Raw genomic sequence first — 22,214 nt, forward strand, 5'->3', positions numbered from 1 at the left:
ACTGCAGCATATGAGGCTCTCCTAAAAGGTTAAGCAATTTATTTTTCATGTCCATGAAAGAACATGGGCCTTGAGAATAGTTTCCATCTCTCACATCAGTTTAAGCCTGCTACACATTAAAGTAGATAATACAGAGCTAAAGCCATTGCCAGACTGACTCACAGCTCTCTGCCTGCTTTTCCAATTCCAAAACATTAACCATCTTTGAAAAATGCATATGTATTGTTTAGAGGATGTATTTAGAAGATGTATTTAACATATATTCAAAAGTAACAGGTGAGGAGATAAAGGGATGACTGTGTAGGGACTTCTCATTATAGTTCCCATTATAAAAAGCCTGGAAAACAAGATAAAGTTGTTGAGCAATTGTTTCAAAACTAAGATGCAAAAGGAGGTGAAGGAACTAGTAATTTAATTAAAACTGCAGGTAGTAGCAGCTAATTGTGAGTGCATGAATCAAAATCCCAGTACAGCAACAACTGATGCCTTTGTTTTGTCACAAGGACACTCTGAATCGCAAAGTGCTGCTGTACCAGCATGAATACTGAGGGATAGATGCAGTGGTTCAGGAGGCTGTCGATCCTTCATAGATTCCTCAAGAAAGAGGTTCACTGCTGTAGTGTGTTCATGCTAAATTATGACACACATGTTGACCTATGGAAGAGCAGTGGGATTCTACTCATTCTTCTTCCCTTGTCCGTTTGCTCCCAAATGGTGAAAACAAGAGAAATATTTCCCCATTTATCCCAGCCTGACCAACCAATTTCTTAAACAAAAGGCAGGTGGGCCACAGTCACAAGATTCAGAGGTTTCCAATGCCTGAGTTGTCTAATGCTGTTTTGAAAGAAGAGTCTTGCAACTCAGGTATGATGCTGATGAAATATTACCATCATTCTTCCTGGAAATGGATGGATTTATCACAATGTTGTTGGCTTTTATTCCATAAATTCCAGATTAAAAGTGAAAAATATCATGGTGCTAAATATTTTGCTGTAATACATTAATATATTTACTCATCTAATGCTATCTATAAAAAATTTTAGGAGAAAAATTGTATTTTTCTAATATTGTGATATTCCTGGATGTTGATTTAAATACAAAATTAAACAAAAGAATGTCCTTTAATTTCACAGATTGTTAGTGTTTCATAAAACTTTTAAAATATGTCCCATCACTGCAGGTCATGCTGAACTAAGTGATTTGTGTGTAAATAGCCTTATACAGTAAACTACAGTATGACCAACTCATCTGTTCAATGTGTATGCAAAATACTGTTATTTTTGTACATATTTTACCAATTATCTTTCTGATGCTTCATATTTTCTGTCATGAATCTTGTTGCACATGTAGCTCTGTGTGACTTCCATAAAACATGTGTAGATGAACAAAATAGAAATTGAAATCCAAGAGCAGTTGTTTTTGGATGGACATGTACAGTATCCCAAACACAAAATGAAACAGCGAATTAATGCTCTTCAAAGTCACCCTCAAAAATTTGCTTCCCTTTCCTGCAGAAAACAGAGGAAGAGTTCTCCTTCCAGTATGGCTGGGTGTGGCTTTTGAAGAAATGACATTGCAATAAGTTGTCGGGCTGTTCAGATTGAACTGATGGCTTGCCTAAAAGCTGAAGGCACTCTTCCTCATCTGGAGCAGGGCTAGCAATACTCAGACAAGACTTTGAAAACTCATTCTCCAACACAGAGAGGCTGGAAATATTAAATAGCTAATGCATGGGGGTAGTGCTTGTAGGCTCTGGTGAGAGCTGAAGAAAATTTTGTCTGCCTTATTTTTAGTCCTACAGTCCTATCAGTCTGTCACTCCATCACCAGGTACATCTCAGTGCTGGTGTGACACAGCAAGCAGTACTATGGGCAGTAAAGATCTCATGAAGAGTGGGGAGGAGCAGGGAGCCTTTCTGGATCTGTCTTTTCTCTCCTGCTGCAGGGAAGCTGCCAAGCTCCCTGCAAAGATAAGGTCAGGAGAAGAGATGAAGGGCAGGCTGTGTCCCAGTGCATGGCACAGCAAAGCTCTGTCCCAGTAAAACAAAAGACACTTCGTTGTCTACTCAGAGAAGCCAAAAACTATCATGGCAGGATGCTGATACTCACTGGAACCTTTGTAAATCTGAGAAATGGTCTACTAAATCAGAATCCAACCTGAGACCTTCAGAAGTATTTTTGGGTTACCTTATAAAATATACCTACACAACAATGAAAATGTAGATTCACTAACAATTTCATTCTGCATTTTTAACTGAAGAATTAGAATCATATTCACTGGTGGATTGCTAATCAGGCAGAAATTCCATTTTATTTTACTTTTGAAGAGTCCTGAAAGTCTAAACTCAAAACAGTACACAATGCAAATATTAAAGCAACAAAGAAATTCTATAACAGACAAAAAATAAGCAATATCTATTTGGGCAATATCTAAGAATCAATATTCAGAAATCCTTTGTGTAGTCTTAGATCTTTGCTCATCCAGTGGAGTAAATGAGTCGAGGTGCATCTTTAAAACCCACCTGCTAAGACTGAAGCACACTGATGAAATATAAAGCTTACCACACATCTAAATCTATTATCTACAAGGAGCAGTTACAGCACGTCATACCCAACAAAACTTCCCTTGAAAACCAGGAAAGAACAGGGTTTTCTGCCAGCTTTAAGATGAGCATCTAGAAAATACATTTCTCTTCGGGTCTGATGTATTGTTATTTATTCGACAGTGGTATGACTGAGTCCCTGAGCACTGTGGTCTCTCTCTAGGCCCTACAGGTGGCTTTGTGCCATGTCAGTAGATGTGGGACCACTCTGTGCTTAGTCTGACTCAGCTCCCCCCTCTTTCATAACCATGCTCTGGGTAGGGAGAGCAGAGTGTCACTATCTCAGTGCGTTGCAAGAGATTATAACCAAAACTGACACAGAAATAACCATACAGGCTTAAGAGCCCTGTATCCAACAGTGACCAGTCCTTAGGAGGATAGTGAGAGACCAGGAAAGGAATTAATGAGAAAACTTTCATCTAAGAACACAGCCTTTTTTTATCAGAGGTACTTCCTCTACTATGTCCTTGCACACTCTGAGCGCAAGGTACTGTCCTAGGTTACAATGTAAGATGTGCCCAAAGTATGTATTCTATCACCATCTACATGAGCTGTTGAAACTAGGTTGGGCAGTGTTTCCCTTGCCCCCTCCCTCCAGACTATCTTCTGTTAATGGCCCATCAATGCCCTGCTGCATGACTCATAGGTAACTCCCTCCAGGAGCTATCTCTGTTTAATGGGCAATCAAGGACCCATTGCAAGACTCATAGAATGATATCAGCCCATTGTGAGATGCTCCCGCCCAGGGGGAGGAGCCAAGCATTCCCACCTGGATATAATCTGGGATTTGGGACAGCACTGGTAGCCTTACCCACTGGACTCCCAGAGGACAAGAACTACCAAATCTTTCAACAGGAGCTTCAACAAGACCACTTCATCTGGACTGCTACCACCACCCTAACTAACAGGGTGTCAGGTTGTATTCTGATGTTGTCAGTGATCTTTTGTACTATTGCATTTATTTTATTTTACTCTTTTTTTCTCCTGTTAAATTGTTTTTTCTGACTTGGAGTCTCTTGCTGGTTTTGCTTTCAAGCCAGCACAGTACTTACAGAATTTCATATTTTATTGAACATCCCATATTTAAATTCAGCTAATGGACGGTACCAATTATTCAACCAGTTGGTCAAGGAAAGATTTTAAGTCATGCTGAAACACAAATGACTCACAAACCCATACTTTGCAGATTTTATGCAAGTGATAGAGCATCACACCTTACACTTCAAACTCAGAAAATATTTTGAAAAACAAAGAATGGTCTGATTCTACAGCATGCTACAGCCTGCAACCTTTTGCATATGTACCACATATAATGTAGCCAAACAAAAGCAGTATTTTTCACCTATTTCCCAGTGACATCAGTGAGATACCTAAACAGGCAGATCATCGTTCAACACACAAGCAATGTAATACTACTCTCACCTTTCCAGCAGGTTAGACAGAGCTCCTGCTTCGGTGGATTTGGCCATAAATAATTTTTTGCTATAAAAGACAAAGGAAAATACAGTATAACCTATTAGATAAGATCTATTAGACCAAGAGGTTTCCCACCCCTCATCAGACACAAGGGAGTAGAGTGGCCAGTGCTATCCCCTGACAAGACACATACACACACAGGTCTGAGGGCAGAGATGGCAGAGATGACCCTTTTATTTTCTGAAAGGGCTGAGGTAGGATCATGTGTGAGATGGCCAGTAACACGCCACAGTATAGAAAGGTGAAGCCTTCATGATTTTTGTATTACTTGTGTTACTATATACTAATGAGACAGGCAGCTTCTTTTGTCCCTATTTCTCTGCTATGCTGATCTTCTTCCTGGATCATTCCTTGCACGATATTTTTAGGTTTTGCCTGTCTTTGTGAAGCAGAAGAGCACCAACATCTCTTCTGACTTAGGAAGAACTGTAAACTCCTGATTTGAAAGGACCTCTGGGTCTGCTGCCTGGATGCTTCAGACAGCAAAGGATTCATATGCTATTCAGTTATGGTCTTCTGTGGCTGAAGGGAGCAGCAAGGGAATGCCACTCTTACTGGCTGGTAGCACAGCTGCTGAAGCACCTGATTTTAAACATCAGGTCTCTCTTCTATAGTAGCAGTGTTGCATAAACAGCACATGCTGTGCCTTAGCTTTCAACCTTCCAGCTGCTGAGAACAACTTATACTGATGTCTGGGGAAGTTACTCTAGAAGTGTTTATATACTACTGCAATACAGAATGATGTCATACACACATATAATCATGCATTCAATCACGCATTATATAAGGTAAGCAGCTTTTCATGATGTATCCCAATACACATACCTCTAAAATCCTCTGGAATGATCCATATTAGTACAAACCAACATCAGATAATATAGAACAGAAATAAATTTTGTATTTATAGCTTTTTGTTTTAGAAACAAAAAGTTATAAATTTGTTTATACATGCACAGTCTTCACAAAATGATTCAGTTATGCACATAAACATATACCTAAAAGATCACATATATACATATACTGTACATATCAATTTACACACAGTGTACATATTGGTATAGATGATATAGATTTAGATATAGACTATATGGATATAGATTCACATTCTCTGTAATATGAAATTATTGTATGAAAAGGAAACATAACAGCTTGTCTCCAGTGAAATTAGAGCTAAGGCCCTTAAGCACATCATTGCACTGCCCACATGAAGAACATTAGTGGTGGGGAGATGGGGGAATAAGGCTAGTATGATCTCACACTTGCATGCGAGACAAGTTTATAAGGCTATGAAGAAGGCAAGGTTATACTTTTTTCTCCAACTACCAGTGGCTGCTGAGCTCAGATACTGTAACCCAGGAGATATCACCTCTCATAGAGACAAGATACCACTAAGCTGTTGGTGGCTCCCATCTTGCTCCTCAGCAAAGTCTTCCATCAAATTGAAGATCTGGCAGCGTTTTGAAGACAGTAATATTTCAAAAGCAACAGTACTGTGCAAATGATTCTATTTTCCTCCTTTGCAACCTTACATACCACACACTCATACACAAAGCAAATAATCAATCTACCCCTATACTTGTGAATGTTTTTCTCTAATGCATGTGTACAAACACACCAACACAGAGTGGTTGTATAGGAGCTCAGAACAAATGGGTTTTAAAGCGCGTAAGTACATACACACTCGTACATGTGCAGACTATCCAGGACACTTATAAGAGAACAAGTGAAGATGAATGGAGAAAACTGCATAAAGCTTTGTTTGCCACCTATTTTATTTCTTTATAACAGTTACAGAGGATTTTGCAATGCTAATTTTCAATCGTTACCTGCCATTTTGCAAACATGTTTAACATCTGCTGCATCAGGTAAATGTGCAGCTATTTACCCTTCTGTAGAGATGGTGCTGACTACATAAAGGAGCAGGTGTATTTCTTGGGTAATGCAGCTGAAACAGAAATATTTTGTCCCAGGGGAAACCAGCCAGGATGTATGAAATGTGCTGAGGATACAGGATGCAGTGCTTACTCTAAAAGTCTCAGCCAATTCCCTTGCAAGGTGTGCAACCTCTGTACATCAGGAGCATAACCAAGTGGTACCTGAATGTGCTGCAATGAAATTATTGCACCAATAATTGTAGACCCTGTGCTTTCAATGGAGAGGCCAACAACATTTTTTTTATCAGCAAGAGAGACTAAGTAAACTCTTTCTTTCTCTCTCTGTCTCACACAAACAAAAAACATCCTTTATATGCTCTTCTTTCCTTTAGTGAGCATGGATATCCTAACTTTGTGAATGAATGCAGCAGGTCAGGAACCAGCTGTGCAGCTTTGTTACTGTAGCGATCATGAACCATGTCAAAATCTACCACTCTCTGCTCCTGGGCCAGCACCATCATTTGCTGTAGGCGCTCCTTGCCGTATTCAATTTCAAAGTGCAGCCCACACCCAACACTCTCTCCCCTGATGTTCTCAGCTGATCGGCACTCGGGTCCCAGGTCACACTCACAGTTACTACTTCATCTTTCTTCATTTCAGCTTAGCTTAGCTTTCCTTTCATCCAGAAAAAAATATAGCACCTTCAAGCCGTATCACACATAGAGCACCTTCAAGCTATATCACACATATACAGCCTGTCTTTGGATAAAGTTACCTCACAGTATTTACTACATAATTTGGTAGGTTGCTCCTTAATGGGCAATACTCTGGCTGCAGGCAGATCTAGTCAAAGTATGTTAATTAGCAAGCAGTCAGACCTCTGAAATATTTGCCTTGTAATTATCCATTGAAAATTTTCATCTTACTGAACACTTTTGAGCCCATCTAAATTACTTCCCATCAGCCCAGTGGGGTTGCTTGAGAGATAGGGACTGGTGTAGTACAAAGAGGGCGAACATCACTAATGAAACTCTCCCTGAGAGTAGTATGCAAATGAGACTTGTTTCATCCTTTATAGTCAGCAACTCTAAATGCTGTATGGCTGCCCCACTCATTAGAGCAAAAGCATCATGCTGGATAAATACATTGCCCTCTATCCCTGCTGCTTCATTTCGCAGTAAAATTCACACTCTGGAAGAAGTGAGCAGTCAGTGTTACTCACTGAGCAATGCAGCACAGAGGAACAAGGCCCTTGCAGAGAATATAGAGTCATGCTGCAGCCTTGTCGCTTCTGAAAGCCAAAGTGGTTTCCAGATATTTTGCTTGCAAACTCTGCTCACAATCTGGAAATTCTTGAAAGGGTTTTAGCTAAGAATTCCACAGAAAGTGCAATGAAATACTGCCCTGCTGGCACAGTTCAGAGTTAGGTGCTGCTCTGAACTTAATAAATTTTGAGAGACCACAGGCTCCTGCCTGGTAGAGAACTTCCTTGGTGGGTTTTTAACAGCTCTTTGATCTTAGTCTTCACAGTGTGGTGCAAAGATTACTGAAAGACAATGATGTTACTGAAGTTTGTATGCTGTTTGATTGTAACTAGCTCCAATTGTCTCCTATGTCACTTAATTTGATCTTTCTTACTCTTCCTCCCTGACACTTCTAATCACATAGCACACTTTTGTAAAGGCCAGGGGTGTGGAGGGGGATGCAGGACACGGGATTGTTTTTCAGCCTTTTGCAGATCCAGTGGCCTACCACAGTATTTCTCTCTTTTGCAGTGGTGCTTTCCTGGAGTTTTCCTCCATTCTTTCATTGCATTTGTACAAGTACATTCAGAGATGAGAATTCAGAAAAAAAAAATATAAGAGCACAGACCTTGCAGGAGGTGAGTTTGTCATTATTCTCTTTAATAGCATTGATTTTCATTTTCACTGCTGAAAAGAAAGGAAGAACTGTAAATAAGAGAATAATGCTACTGCCACTCTGACATACTGTAATGAACAGCACAATACACCTTGAATGAAAAATTCAGGAAAGCACTTCTGCAGAACTACCGCTTCCAGGGTCATAGGTGATATATTTATGGAGTTTTAATTTTTTTCTAGCTTTTTGTGTCGTGTAATCATAGAAATGTAGAACCAGAAGATGCCCAAGGGGGTTCTGTAGGACATCCCCCAGTGAGACATTAAACATCCTTCTCTGAGGACAGGGGAGCTTGACATCTCCTACACCTCTCCTGGCATTCTCAGGTGAAGAAAGCCCAGTTAATCAAAGCATAAGATGAGCTGCACCTACTCAGCATGTTCCTTCTGTCCCTACAGCAGTCCTGGACCCATGTGGTAAGGGCAAGCTGAGAGGACTTTGGCCCAGAACAGACCACTACTGCGCCAAAATGAGTCACCCTAGCCCCCTAATCAATTAACAAAAAAAATAGCAAACCAGAGGCAGGCACCAGGCTGAAAACTTTTGATCTACCCTATCCCTCCTTGCACCACACACGGTCCCCTGTCTCTGGAGCCCCCACACATCCAATTTGCTTGCATGACATCAACAAAAGACACTGACTATGCATGTTGCATTTACCCTAGAGAGAAATCTTTTCCTGGTAGCAAAACTAAATATTCTCCTAATGTAAATTACATTAATTTATTCTGGTCTCTCAGCAGAAAGTAAACCATGGCATAAATTACTCATTCTGGAGAGATCCTGTTCCATGCTCCTGTCATACTTCAAGATAAAGCCTGACCCTAAGGAATCTGAGGCATATTTTTGACATAGGGCTGTCACAACATAGTCCAGCAAAAGGGTAAGGATAGAAAGCTTTGTCATTTCTTAATGAGAAACACCTCTTTTAGGGTGATGCTGAGCTACAGAAGAGTAACTCGCAGCAGTCTTACATGGTAAGATTATAGAGAACCTGACAAGATGACTTGGAAAACTTGATCTGGTGGTGAACTGTGCCAAGAAAGCCTGTTTTAATTGAAATATTTCCTGAAATAATTTTTTAGAGATATCTGAGTTCATCAGTGAGTCAGATACAAAAGGAATGAAGCTATTTGCACTTACTCAACCAAATCCCATCCAAAAAAATTTTAAAATCTCTATTACAATGGGAGAAATAGGGATGGGGGAGGGACAGGGGAATAACCACCAGGTTAAGCTAACTAATATTTGGTTTAAAAATGTAAAACTTTCTTAAAAGGAAAAAAAAACCCAAACCCTCAAATGCATCTCTTTGCATTGAAGTAGAAGCTCAGAGGATTTTGTGAATTCTTCTAGATTTCGGCAGATTATCAGTCATAGTGATTTTTTCCCTCTCCTCTTTAGCAATAAAGTGCTCACATTTTACTTGATCCTGGATGCAGTTTTTTAATCCTTCTTACGGGAAAACTTTACTGATATAGATTGTTGTACAGCCAGGTCTTTGGTATTTCCATTGCTGTATTTATCTCTCCATAGATTTCTGAATGAAAATAATTAGAGCATCAGCTTCTTTCCATCTGTACAGAAACAGGAAAGGTTATGAGTTTCACTGTTCAAGACTGCCTTAGAGTCCAGCATTTTAAATGAGGCCATTTGAAAGAGAACCAAACCTCTGAAAATGCCATAAATTTCCTTGAAGTATATGAATTCTTCTACAAGTTAAACTTACTTGCCAGGCTGAATTTACAGTTAACTATAGTATAGACTTGGAACAGAGAGAGGGAGTAAATATCATGGTGCCATGCTGAGAAAGGCCTTTATGTGAAAGAAAAAAATACATATGTGAAATTCTGAAGTACTTGAAAAGCAGTGAATCTGAGCATTAGAGTCCAGAGAGGGAATTTATGTGACACGCAGATTTATCTGCCCTTATGAGGTCAAGTCTCTTATACTGGTGGCTTAACAGTAGGAGTTTAGTTTTTGTGCTCACAGGAATTTTATGACATTGGCTTTCTGAATATCTCTTTGTCTATCAAGCAGTCACAGACAGGAGTAAAGATCAATGTATTCTTAACTTACTTACATGGTACATTTGTTACAGATTATGCCATTTTGAATACAGACAAGAAGCCTCAGAAAAGGAGTGTGAAACAGACCTGTGAAACCACCAAAAGATGAGTTCTGCCTAAAGGAAAAGATTCACGAGAAAACTTAAATGAAGAATTGTGTGTCAGACAACAAAAACACAGGAGGAAAACCAGAGGGAGAAACAAGTTATCTATATACCAAGAAATGCAAGCTGAGTCTAGTCAAAGACTAAGGAGAACCTAAAGAGCTGATACACCAGACAATCACTAGCTCTTCAACATCACTTCCCCTCTGCCATCACTTCCTCATGCTCTGGACCATGCTGAGTGTGCAGAACACAAACAAGAAGAGCCTCAAAAACCTGATGGCCACACAGAAGTCCAAGGTAAAGCAGATGTTGTCTGAAGTCACAGCAGCAACCTAAGGAGCTCTGACAGACTAGCTGGCCTGAAGCAGCAGCCCAGCAAGGGCCGAGGAGATGTGAGACTGACAGAGAAAATGGCTCTAACTCTGGGAGGTCAAGTCTGTAACACAGATTGTTTGGATGATTGTAGGTGGGTAAAAGATCATGCTGACCCAGGTTTTATGGACTTGAAACACTGTCTGCCTCCACCCATTGAAGTGAGTTGCACAGAATTTCCAGGTCCAGTGGGAACACACCAACACAGGGAGGCACCAAGGAAATATCACCACCTTTCCCGTGCACTACAATTCAAACTTGGGTACATCCGTCTGAACCAGTAGCATTTACAGCATAAGGTTTTCACACTTGCAGTTAGTATCTATTGGTTGTTTAATCTTTAATGCTTCTCTTAGGGAGTTTCTAGATATTAAGACTGGTGCCCTGCACACAAGGAACCGAGTACTTGGAAGGTTGTACAACGCGTTTTAGTAGGGGCAGAAGACAAGGAGTCCAGCTCCTCCTCACAGCAGAGTCAATACAGCAGCACAATATTAGCAGCTAGCTTCAGTGACACGAAATTTAACCGACATAAAATTGTAACCAAATACTATCACCAAATGGCATGTACGTTTCTGCCAAAATCAAACTTGCCTCTCACCCCTGCGTGCTCAGAGGCATCACGGGCTCCTGACCGAGAGGAGTGCGTCAGCACCACCTCCTGGCCGCTGAAAACGCCAGAGATTTAAGAAATAAAACAGGAGGCGAGAAAAAAAATCATCTCTTTGTGGGAAAGATAGCAAAATCATGTCCAAGCACTAATGAAAATATTTTCAATTCCTATAATGGTCTTTTGGTACCAGGATCTATACCTGCTGTTTGGGAGCAGTGCTCTAGTCAATGTCTTGAATGAATGCAGGGCACCACGGTAGGACGAAGGATAAGACATAAACACACCCAGACACGTATCTTTGACAAGTAAGCACAAGGTTGAAGTATCCCCAAAAGCTCTCCTCACATCAAATGTTGTCAATTGAAAACTAAAACACTCTAAAACTTCAGTGGAATGGCCTGAAAGAAGATTTAAAATGTATATAAGCAGTCTGCAGTGTCTGAGTACATTCATGCTTTATTTGCTCCTCACAGCAGCTGCAGCTGAGACTGTGGCCTCCTTACAAAAGTCAAAAAGGCAATGTCAGCATTTTTCTCGAGCAGAGGAAAAGCAATTCAAAGACAAGTGCTGGCAGCTTTCTTCAGAAGGTGTTGGATCCTGCACTTGAACATGATGGCCTTACAAAGGGCAGCATGTTTATTATCAGTGCTATAAAGGGACCAAACAGCTCTGTAGGTCTTTGCACACTTGAAAGTACAAAATGATGATGTAGGTGGGAAATCAGTGAGCATTAAATGCTCCCTGACTCTGAAAAACCACGTGGAAGAAAAAAGCAAGAAACGTTTGCAATACTAAATGAAATCAAATTATTCTTATGCCAGTTCTTCAAGCTGTGAGATTAATCAAACAGAACTGCTGGTAATCAAGAGGGCCAACTGGCAAATTGAAACCTGTTTATGTCTGTGGGGAAGATAAAGGTCCTGAAACAGATTGGAAATAAACCTTATCATTTTTAACTAAAACTGAAAAAGATGGTTTGGGGAGAAATCCTGACTTTAATATCTCAGAAAGAAGCTACAAACTTCAACATTTCATGGAAGGTAAACAGCAAACTGAGGATCTACACTGATGGCTTCTAATTTGGAGGTTAGACAATTGATTTTATGGCTCCCGAACTCCAGTGAAAGGTTCTCAGGAGCCTTCTCCTTTTTTGCTTTATATAGCTCCCTTCATTTTCTTGTGGCCAAATACAACTTCCACTTTACATCAATAGAGAAGGTATTTGCAATCATTAGCAAGGTCTAGCACCTTTTATTTTTCCATTAAACAGAAACCAGACCTTTATTTTAACATTCGTTTAATCTATTTGTAATTTTTAAAGGTTTTTGAAGGATAAATTCTGCTCATTCACATAAAGAAAAGTGCTATAGATGTATTTGGTTTTTTGGGGAGTACAGAATGGCACTCCAAGGATAGACTTGTTCCCTCTGCTCTTCAGCTTTTGAAGATGAGTCACCTGAGTAAATCTCACTGCAAAGCCACTGTAGGCTATCCTGTTAAATTCTATTAAGCCTGGCAAGAGGATTGTTCAAAGCTAAATCTCACAGATCCACCTCCAAAAGTTAGGCTGTTCAGAGAACAATTCAAAATCTAAATTCTCCTGGAATCAGGAGGAGAGAATATGAGAATAAATGAGTTGAGTCCCAAATTCTGTGTCTCACCTACCAATTCCCAGGCATACTAAATGCAAGGTAAACCATCTTTATCCAAAAATTAGCTGAATGAGTCGGTTTTACTAGCTAGAAAGAACCAGAGGAGGTGGATATGCAGCACACATACCCCCAAAAAGCCAGATGAGCTTTTGCTGAAGTACAGTATTTTTTGTACCTTCTGTTAAGGCTTAATATCTCAAAGCAATATCAAGTTGATTTCTTGACTGGACATCCAGCCCCTATTCCAAGTTTCAGAACTTCCTCCATTCTTGACACTGAACCTTAAAATTAAGGAGGAGGGAATGGATCATTCCCAGAGCTGTCCATGGCTTCATCTCAGGTGGGCACTTGTGGCTCACAGTCAGAACCATAATTTATAAACGCACTTGTATTTACCATTTGTACCAAACTTCCTCTCAAATTGTTCAATGTTTCCAAAAGCTGGGAATGCAGTTTTTCTTTGTTCTGTGCAGCAAGTTCTTATGCAAACCAGGGGTTTTGTGGGACAGAGCTGAGACAACCTTCTTCATTGATATGCTCAAAGCAAACAATCATCCAGAGATGACTCCTCATTGCAGCAGATGCTTCTTATGTGTGTCTTTAGGTAGATGATAATGTATAGCATATGTTTGAAGGACAACAAGCATTCATGCTCCCAAGCTAAGGGAAAGTTATTCAAGTCTGTTTTAAAAAGCAGTATGTAAGAACAAGCATTATTCACCAGTCCTATAAAGAAGAGTAACTATCATTGTTAAAAGGCCTAGACAGATGGAAATTAATTCAGAGGAAATTCTGGTGAACAAGAGCACAACCCCAAATGCTTTGCTTACACTACTTCGTAAGTTATAAATAAAAAATTTCTTAATGACAAAGAGACAGCTATAAACATAATGGTTATTTTCTCTTAAATGGTGTATAAAGATCAGCTGAGAAGTTTAGCTTAATAAAACATGCTCAAGTTTTGCAATCAAATGATATAATTCAAGTTAAAAACTTTTAATTAAAAGTGTTTTATAAATTGCATTCATTATGTATGTTTGCAGTGATATATTTCTTTGCCCTCTGGAGCAATCTGTTTTCCTTAGTTTCTTTTTTTTTTTTTTAACTTAATAAATGATCCTCATTTACACAAAATGTTAATGCCTAACTCTTTATTAATACGGTAAATATGGACTTCAGTAACAACAAATTATGTGGTGTCACTATTAAATGATCCTCCCCTTCCCAGCCTGAGTTCACTGTTCAACACCAAGACTGCAAACACTTTGGCAGCTGCTTTATTCAGCACAACACAAGAAAGGTTTAAAGCAAAGATGTCAGGAGTTATACTTTTGGGATCTTTTGGGATGGTCTAGCACAATTTGAAATTTCCAGTCTTATTTTGAAACAGGATAGTGAATGTTTCCCTTTGCTGCATGGGCTTTCTTCCTACAGTACTGCAGTAGATTAGGATGCACAGGAAAGCAAGGCAGACTGGCTCTGTTTCTTAGCTGAAATGAACAGACTGATATTTAAACAAATTTAGGACAGGACCCCCCAAATATATTGTGTTCCTCAAAGATTTTGGCTACTATATCAGGTGTCCCATCCTTACAGAGACCACACAGACGGGGCAGCTCAGTGGAAGTGGGCAAACACTGCTTCCACAGTAGAATTACAAGTGGCAGGACATATCCAGAGATAGCAGTGCCATGCTTTTCTTATAAAACCTTATTGATTTTTTTTCACAAGACCAAAATTTCAGGACATGCTCTTGAACATTCCCAACCCTGGCACCCAGGCAGCAAGGAGAAGACTACCACCTAATGTAAAACCAGGGGCCATAAGGACACAGTTGAAGGACTACGTTAGGACAAGTAGTGGCTAAAGATCCAGAAGCTAGTGAGCATGAGATCAGCTAAGAAAGAGGACTGACTTCAGAAGACTGATGAAAAGACCATGATAGATGTAGCAAAGAAGGATCTCTAACCACCGAAGGATCTTTCTTTTCAAAATGCAGAACACAGTTCTAACTTCCCAAACTTGTTATCAGCCATGGTTTATAAAGCACCTTGGAAAGGGCACTTTTCATTCTCCTTTACTGCTGGTAAACAGGTGATGACAATCTGACACGGCTATCAGTTATTCTGTCAACAGATAATTTCTCATGAGAAAATTTCTGTTATTTTAGTCTGCCTTCTAAAAACCCAAGACTACACAGACATTTCTTCTGAAGAATCATTCAGGTTGCAAAGTCAAGGATTATAAAATTTAATGAATAGGAGAATGGAGGATTTATAGACAGCACCACTGTGGTAATTTGCTATGACACAGTTAATAACTACAGGGTGAGAAGAAGCCAAGGTGCAAATGTCAACACCTGCATAAATCTCTTATTTACAGAATTATATATTTTCCAGAGTCTGAATGTTTATCTAAGCATGTTTTTCAAGAATTTCAGTGGCAGTTTTTGGGTGCTCAGCAGATCTGAGCATTTAACTTAAATGTATTCAGTCAACTGCTAAAACATGAGATCTTTCCATGTGAGAAAAGTCAATGGACAAGCAATGACCAGGAGTTCTATGGCAGAGACCTGGACACTCTGTCCCTCCAGGGCAGCAGCATTCCCTCACTGAAGAATTTGTCTTTTTCCTTATTTACAGTACTCTCTACTTCCTTTTCAGCATTTCCTGTTTCTAGGTGATTTGGTGACTCAGTGACTCTTAGGACGTTGGCCATGCTTGCAGATAACGAGGTATGAGAGGAAAGAGGAAGCTGCTTCACTGCTGTTAGATGTGAAGGCACTCCTGGTATGAAGGCCTTGAAGGGCTTGAAACCCTCTGCAGCCAAACTTCAGGGGGTTGTCATCACACTGGCATGCCTTATTTACTCTACAACAGACAGTTTTTAGCCATTTCACAGCTGTTTACTATCTTCACCCTTATGGGGAAAAAGAAGGTTGTAGAGTGAACAAATTGTACCCTGAGAAGAGGGACAGACAAGGTTGTAAAAATCAGCACAAAATCACACGCTTAGTTTCCTTAGGGAGTAGGGCACTTCATCTCTTGGCAGGACTGTTTCTGTCTGTCCCTGGCCTGACCTCAGGGAAAAAAATCCCACAGTTTTCCCTCTTTACAGACATTGATTTTAATAAAATATTGTGGTGGGCTCACCCTGGCTGGATGCCAGGTACCCAGCAAAGCCACTCTGTCACACCCCTCCCCAGCTGGACAGGGGAGAGAAAACAGAAAGAAACACTCGTGGGTGGAGATAAGGACTGGGAGAAATCACCCACCAGTTACCAGTTAGTAAATATGGAAAATGGACTTCCTTGAGAGAAAAGCTGAATGTAACCACAAAGCTAATGGGTACTATCACTATGTGTTTGTTCATACTTCCTGATGACATTTTTGACATGATGCTTAGCCTGGAATGGAAGATATATAAATATGTATTACATTTGGCAGCCTGACCTAGATAAACAGTATATCACTTTCATGGATACAGGATTTACAAATATCTCTGGAGACTAGAAACTTGCTGGCCTTTTGTGTTCATATCACTTTGGTCTCTCATATGTTAAATAATTCAACCATCTATTTTCTGATAGCAGAGCTAGGCTTGACTCACGTTTTCTTCAGCAACATGGGCCTGCAGAGCAAAGAAATGGTAACAGCAGGCTCCTGTGTGGTAAATCACTTTTGTGACAGCATTTTGTTCTTGCTGTGAGCATGTGCTGCACTAGGGCTTATTTATATTTTGTTCAAAAATTCAAAGTGTGAATTCCAAAAATAAAACCAAAAATGTTTCTTTTATGGGGAAAAATAGATTCTCAAATACATATGCTTATTTCAGAGGGTATGAGTGAGTTAACAGCATGTCTGAACTTTACTAAGGAATGGTATCTGTGTTATTCAAATAATTTTTCTTCTCCTCTAATAAATTAGAGGATGGAAGGGCAGGTATCTCTTTGCACAAGAGCTTGATGCAACAAAAAAAGCATTGAACCACTAAACATGGATTCATTAACTGCTTCCCCAGGAGAAGCAGTTTGCAGTATCCTTGCACTATGTTTTGCGTTTCATGTGCATTAACCCCTATCAAACAAAGTGTTTCTCATAAGCACATAGGAGGGTCATTTTAGTCCCACCTTAAGTAAAAGTTTGACTTGAAGGTATTTGCAAGAACACTGGTGACACCCTGTCAGAATGAATCGCATTTTCAAGATTTATGTGGGTAATCTTCCAAATCCATATGAGCTTCTCTAGAGTAGATCTGCAGAAAATACAGCTGGAAGAAACCCTGAGATATCCCTCAACTTGTGCTAAGTGGGAGGTTGTTTGACCCTTCCAGGGCAGGCATTGCTTACAGAATTACACCCCCCAGGCAGACTTTCCCTGAGCACAACCTTCTCCTCACCAAGGAGCGCAATGGGGCCACCATGCTGGACAGGATGGTAGCAGCCCTGGTGCTTGTGTCCCCATCCTGCTGCTCTTGTTCCGTCCTGAGCACTGTGCCATCACTGCCTGCCAGCTGCCTGTGTTTCCCTCTGTAGAGACCCACTCACATCTCTACAGCCTAAAGGAATTGCGTACAACAAACCACCATCAGGGACTGTGTACATTGGAGTTAAGACCAAAGAAGCAATGAACATATGTGGCCTAATAAATACTTCATGGCATTACAAACTAACAAAAATTCTTAATGCTGCCCCCACATTTCTAGCTAGCCTTAAATGCTGGCATAAGTTACCCTTCACTTTTTCAAATGATGGCTATTCTAAATATATAGCATAAAAAAGCACAATAGGAAATGCTATTTTTAACCTTTCCATAGGGTGGTGGAGTTTTTTTGCTAGGATGTGTGTGCTTAAGATTTAGGCTACAATATATCTTACAGTTTTCAAAGGGTATGTTCAGTTTGTGGTTTCGCAAAAGTCCCTCTTGGAGCCATACTCAAGGTTATCTGCCTTTGACAGCTTTATGCTCATGTTATCAGCATGTTCATCTTCTCTTGGGGTTTTAGCATTCTGAATGTTTATGGTATAGTGTCTTCAAATCAAAATAATGAGACATGAGCAGGTACCATCTCATATATGTCAGTGTCAGTAATTGACAGGGACTGCTTACGTGCAGACCCTCATGGCTGTAACCCCAGCAAAGAGCTTAAACTCTATATTGAACTATAACTGTAAATTTAGAACCATTATAGTCCTTCATTGATAATAGCAATACTCAGCAGCTGAGTATAGCAGTGCCTTTTATAGGAGAACCTTGACTGTGCAATGAAAGCACTAAACAAGTCACAAAACACCCTTAGGTAGTTCAGAATTATATTACCCCTTCACTTTAAAAAGGAGTTTCAAGAGGTCTTTTTATAATTTTTTTTTTTTTCAGTATCTTCATCTAAATGTTTGAAAAGAAAACCAGGTCTTCTTAGCTTAGTTGCTAGTAGGTTTTGTGAACCATTCTGCTTCTACTTATAAATTTTAAGGCCATGTGGAATAACTATGATCTGGCTTCATTGATAGTACAAGACTGCTTTCTGGGAGAAGATGGACATTTTCCAGTTCTGTAAAGCAATATTATATTCATATCCTTAATACACACATTATCCACTCTATACATATATGCCATACACAGCCTAAGTAAATCAGTCCTGTTAGAATGAAATCGGAGTTTCTGGGACCCGTCTGTCCCTTACAAATTCACTTCACAGTTGATCTTTGTCAGCTGAACACATTACTACCAGGACCCACACCAGAGCATGGTGGTTTATGGACTGGTCTCTATTCATAGACCTCCATGGCTAGACACTGCAGGGGTTTGTTGCAATTAGTGTGGCATTCAGCTTGGTGTCTTATTGCCCAGAGTGAATTACATCCTTACTGTGAGCAGAATATTGAGTGTTCAACAATAAAGGAGGACAGATGTCTGCAAGGAATATTTTTTAGCAATTACCCTGTGCCACGTGTTCCCCATTAGCAAAGCAATGAACTCTTCCAAAATAACATGAAGGGAAAACCTGCCACAGAGGTTTTCTCTTTCCTTTTACATTTAACTTGTTTCAAACATGCATGATGTGAGAACAAAGCAGACAAAGACATTATGGTAACACGTGAGTACATGCATAAATTCACTGGAAAACAATAGAATGAGGGGGAAAAAGTTGAAAATAAACAGCAAAGGTACAGGTATGCTAAAAGGATGCATACATAGCACAGAAAACTGAAACTGCTCTTTTAACTGCTTTGCTTAGTGCTATAGAGGAGCAATTCTACTCATATCCTCTTCAAGGGAGATGCCATGTGTAAATCGCTGGGCACTGTATTTGTAGTGTTCAAAAGTGTCTTCTATCAGGATAGCATTTTTCCTATTAAAAAAACTTTTCCTGGGAGCCTTTCTGTCTCTTGTTGAAACAGTGGCTGATGACATATCAATGAAAAGACCCTCTTTGGACAGCAGACTGTGCTTCTAAATATGTCTCTTTTTCATCAGAACTCGGCGGGATTTAAGAGTAGCTGTGTAACAATAATATTCCAGGTATGGGGAGAATGTTCTTGTCCAACTGTTTGCAAATGAAGTCCAGGAAATGAAAAGAGAAGTATGAAGAATTGAGTGGGGAAATGCTTCCTACTCAGAGCATCATGCCGATATATAGAAATGCTTGAGGAAGGTTATTGTACTCAGAGATATAAGTGGAATATATCTTGGCAACATTCTTTTGTTCTGTAGAACAAAACAGAGTAGCTGTTGTTTGTGTCCTATCAGGGTCTCATACATGAAGAACAGAAAAAATGCATGTATCAGCTACCAGTCTGCCTTCCAATAAACCCTGAACAAGAAAAGAAATACAACAAGGCACGTGTTAAATCAATTTTTTCAATGTCCAGCAGAAAGGAAAGACATTAAATATTTTGTTGTTGAACCAGCTGTAATTATAACAAAGAAAGGAATGAGACGGGAAAAAAAGAAGGCACCAAATTTAAGGGACCTAGAAATTAGTGACTTAAAAAGAATTTAGAAAAAAGAAAGAAAATATCAGGCTCATAATGCATCTGCATTACACAAGCAGCCTGAATATAAGGTATATATGCAAGGAGACTTACTCTTACACAAATACAGCTGCTCCCACAGCAAATCTGCTGTGGTTACTGAATTCTTCCTGCCCACTGTGTGAAAAGGTGTTTTGCTGGGAATACTCTAGTATCCCTTCTCAACCAATGCTGCTAGTTGCAAACCGCCTCTGTCCCTCAAGGAGAGCGGACAAAAGTTACTGCAAGACTGCAAGCATTTATGGAATCTCTGAAAGTAGCTAGTGCTACCACATAATCTGCCATCTGACGAATCATGGGTTAAAAATATGCATTTAACAACTGTGGACAGAAGGGCTCAGGTAATAGGTCTTGCTGAAAGAAAGGCTAAAGCCACAAATTATTCCACTCTGTGAAATCAAAGTCTTGACAGTTATTTTTCAAGGCTGCTGAGTGCCTTTTCTGACAGGTCTCTTTAGGAGAGACTGGTCTTGGGATTAATGGAGGTTGCTCTAACTTTTGAGGAAGGCAGGAGTACGAGAATACAACAGGCTTCTACACAGACAGCTCTGCAATGAAATTTACATAAGTGAGAAAAAGCAAGGGGAATATTAATTATATGAAAAAAATGTGAATTTCAGTGCTTCGGTCTCTGTGCTTTTCCATGTAGAAGCATGGGGGGAAGGGGTGGGGGATCTGGATGCATTTGCATTTAAAATGTCACTGCTTCCTTCTTCAGGTAGAGAAAACATTGGTTGTCATACTCTTTAGGATATAATTGCCCAAAAAGCAAATCATCTGTAATACAAGACACGTCTTATTACCTCTAACACACATTCACACAGTTCTTACTCTTATACATCGAAGACCCCGTCATTGATTTTTTACTGAGAGCTCCCATGAGGTCAATGAAAGCTGGGAAAATGTGACCATATGTTTTAGTCCTGCCCTTGGTTGGGTAGTTACTGACACCTTCCTTATCCAAGATTAAAGCTTCTTCATCACATTTTATGTTTCAAAGATACAAGTTATTTTAAAGTAATTGACTGAGATAGTGATCTCTGGAATTAAGATAGGTGTAATTTGCATACACATCTGCTTTGCTATAAATTGCTGGCAAGGAAATGCATTATCTAAACTTATGCTGCTTTGATCACCCCCATGTTATATTAAATATGTTTGCAGTGAGGAGAGGAAGGAAGGAAGGAAGGAAGGAAGGAAGGAAGGAAGGAAGGAAGGAAGGAAGGAAGGAAGGAAGGAAGGAGACGCACAGGACAGGAAGCAAGGACAAGGCCGGAAGGAAGGAAAAGGAGAGAAGGGCAGGAAAAGGAAGGAAGGGAAGGAAAAGGAGTGAAGGAAAAGGAAGGAAGGGAAGCAAGGAAAGGAAGGAAGGAAGGAAGGGAAGGAATGAAGGAAGGAAGGAGGAGGAAGGAAGGAAGGAAGGAAGGATGGAAGGACAGGAAGGAAGGAACAAGGAAGGAAGGACAGGAAGGAAGGAAGGAAGGACAGCAAGGAAGGAGGAAGGAAGGAAGGACAAGGAAGGACAGAGCAGAAGGCATAGAAGGAAGGAAGGAAGGAAGGACAGAGAGGAAGAAGGAGGAAGGACGGAAGGAAGGAAGGAAGGAAGGACAGGAAGGAAAGGAAGGAAGGAACGGAAGGACGAAGGAAGGAAGGAAGGAAGGAAGGAAGGAAGGAAGGAAGGAACGGAAGGAAGGATAGGAAGGAAGGAAGGAAGGAAGGAAGGAAGGATAGGAAGGAAGGAAGGAAGGAAGGAAGGAAGGAAGGAAGGAAGGAAGGAAGGAAGGAAGGAAGGAAGGAAGGAAGGAAGGAAGGAAGGAAGGAAGGAAGGAAGGAAGGAAGGAAGGAAGGAAGGAAGGAAGGAAGGAAGGAAGGAAGGAAGGAAGGAAGGAAGGAAGGAAGGAAGGAAGGAAGGAAGGAAGGAAGGAAGGAAGGAAGGAAGGAAGGAAGGAAGGAAGGAAGGAAGGAAGGAAGGAAGGAAGGAAGGAAGGAAGGAAGGAAGGAAGGAAGGAAGGAAGGAAGGAAGGAAGGAAGGTTGGTTCAACCTCTGAATAAAAACAGAATGACACTACCAAACTTGTACAAAAACCCTTATTTAATTTTTATCTTTTGGATGATAATACAGTGTAATTACAGCTGAGTTTTCAGATGTATAAGGATATTTTTATGACATTGTTTTTCAGTTTTAGTTAGGTGCTGCTGAGATAGAAGATAAACCAAAGAAGAAAAAGAAGCTCTCACATATAGAGTCATAGCCCTTAATCATGGAGTCACAAAATTGCTTCGTTGGGAGAAGACCTTTAAGATTGAGTCCAGCCATTAACCCAGCACTGTCAAGCCCACCACTAAACCATGTCCCCAAGTGCCACATCTACACATCTTTTAAATACCTCCAGGGATGGTGACTATTTTTTCACACTTTTGGCTTAGCTAAAATATATTGCCTGAACTGCATGGTATGGATCCTTTAAGTGTTGCTTGTGTAAGACTAACTCAAAG

Source organism: Hirundo rustica, chromosome 3 (assembly GCF_015227805.2).
Source record: "Hirundo rustica isolate bHirRus1 chromosome 3, bHirRus1.pri.v3, whole genome shotgun sequence".
Taxonomy (NCBI): Eukaryota; Metazoa; Chordata; class Aves; order Passeriformes; family Hirundinidae; genus Hirundo; species Hirundo rustica.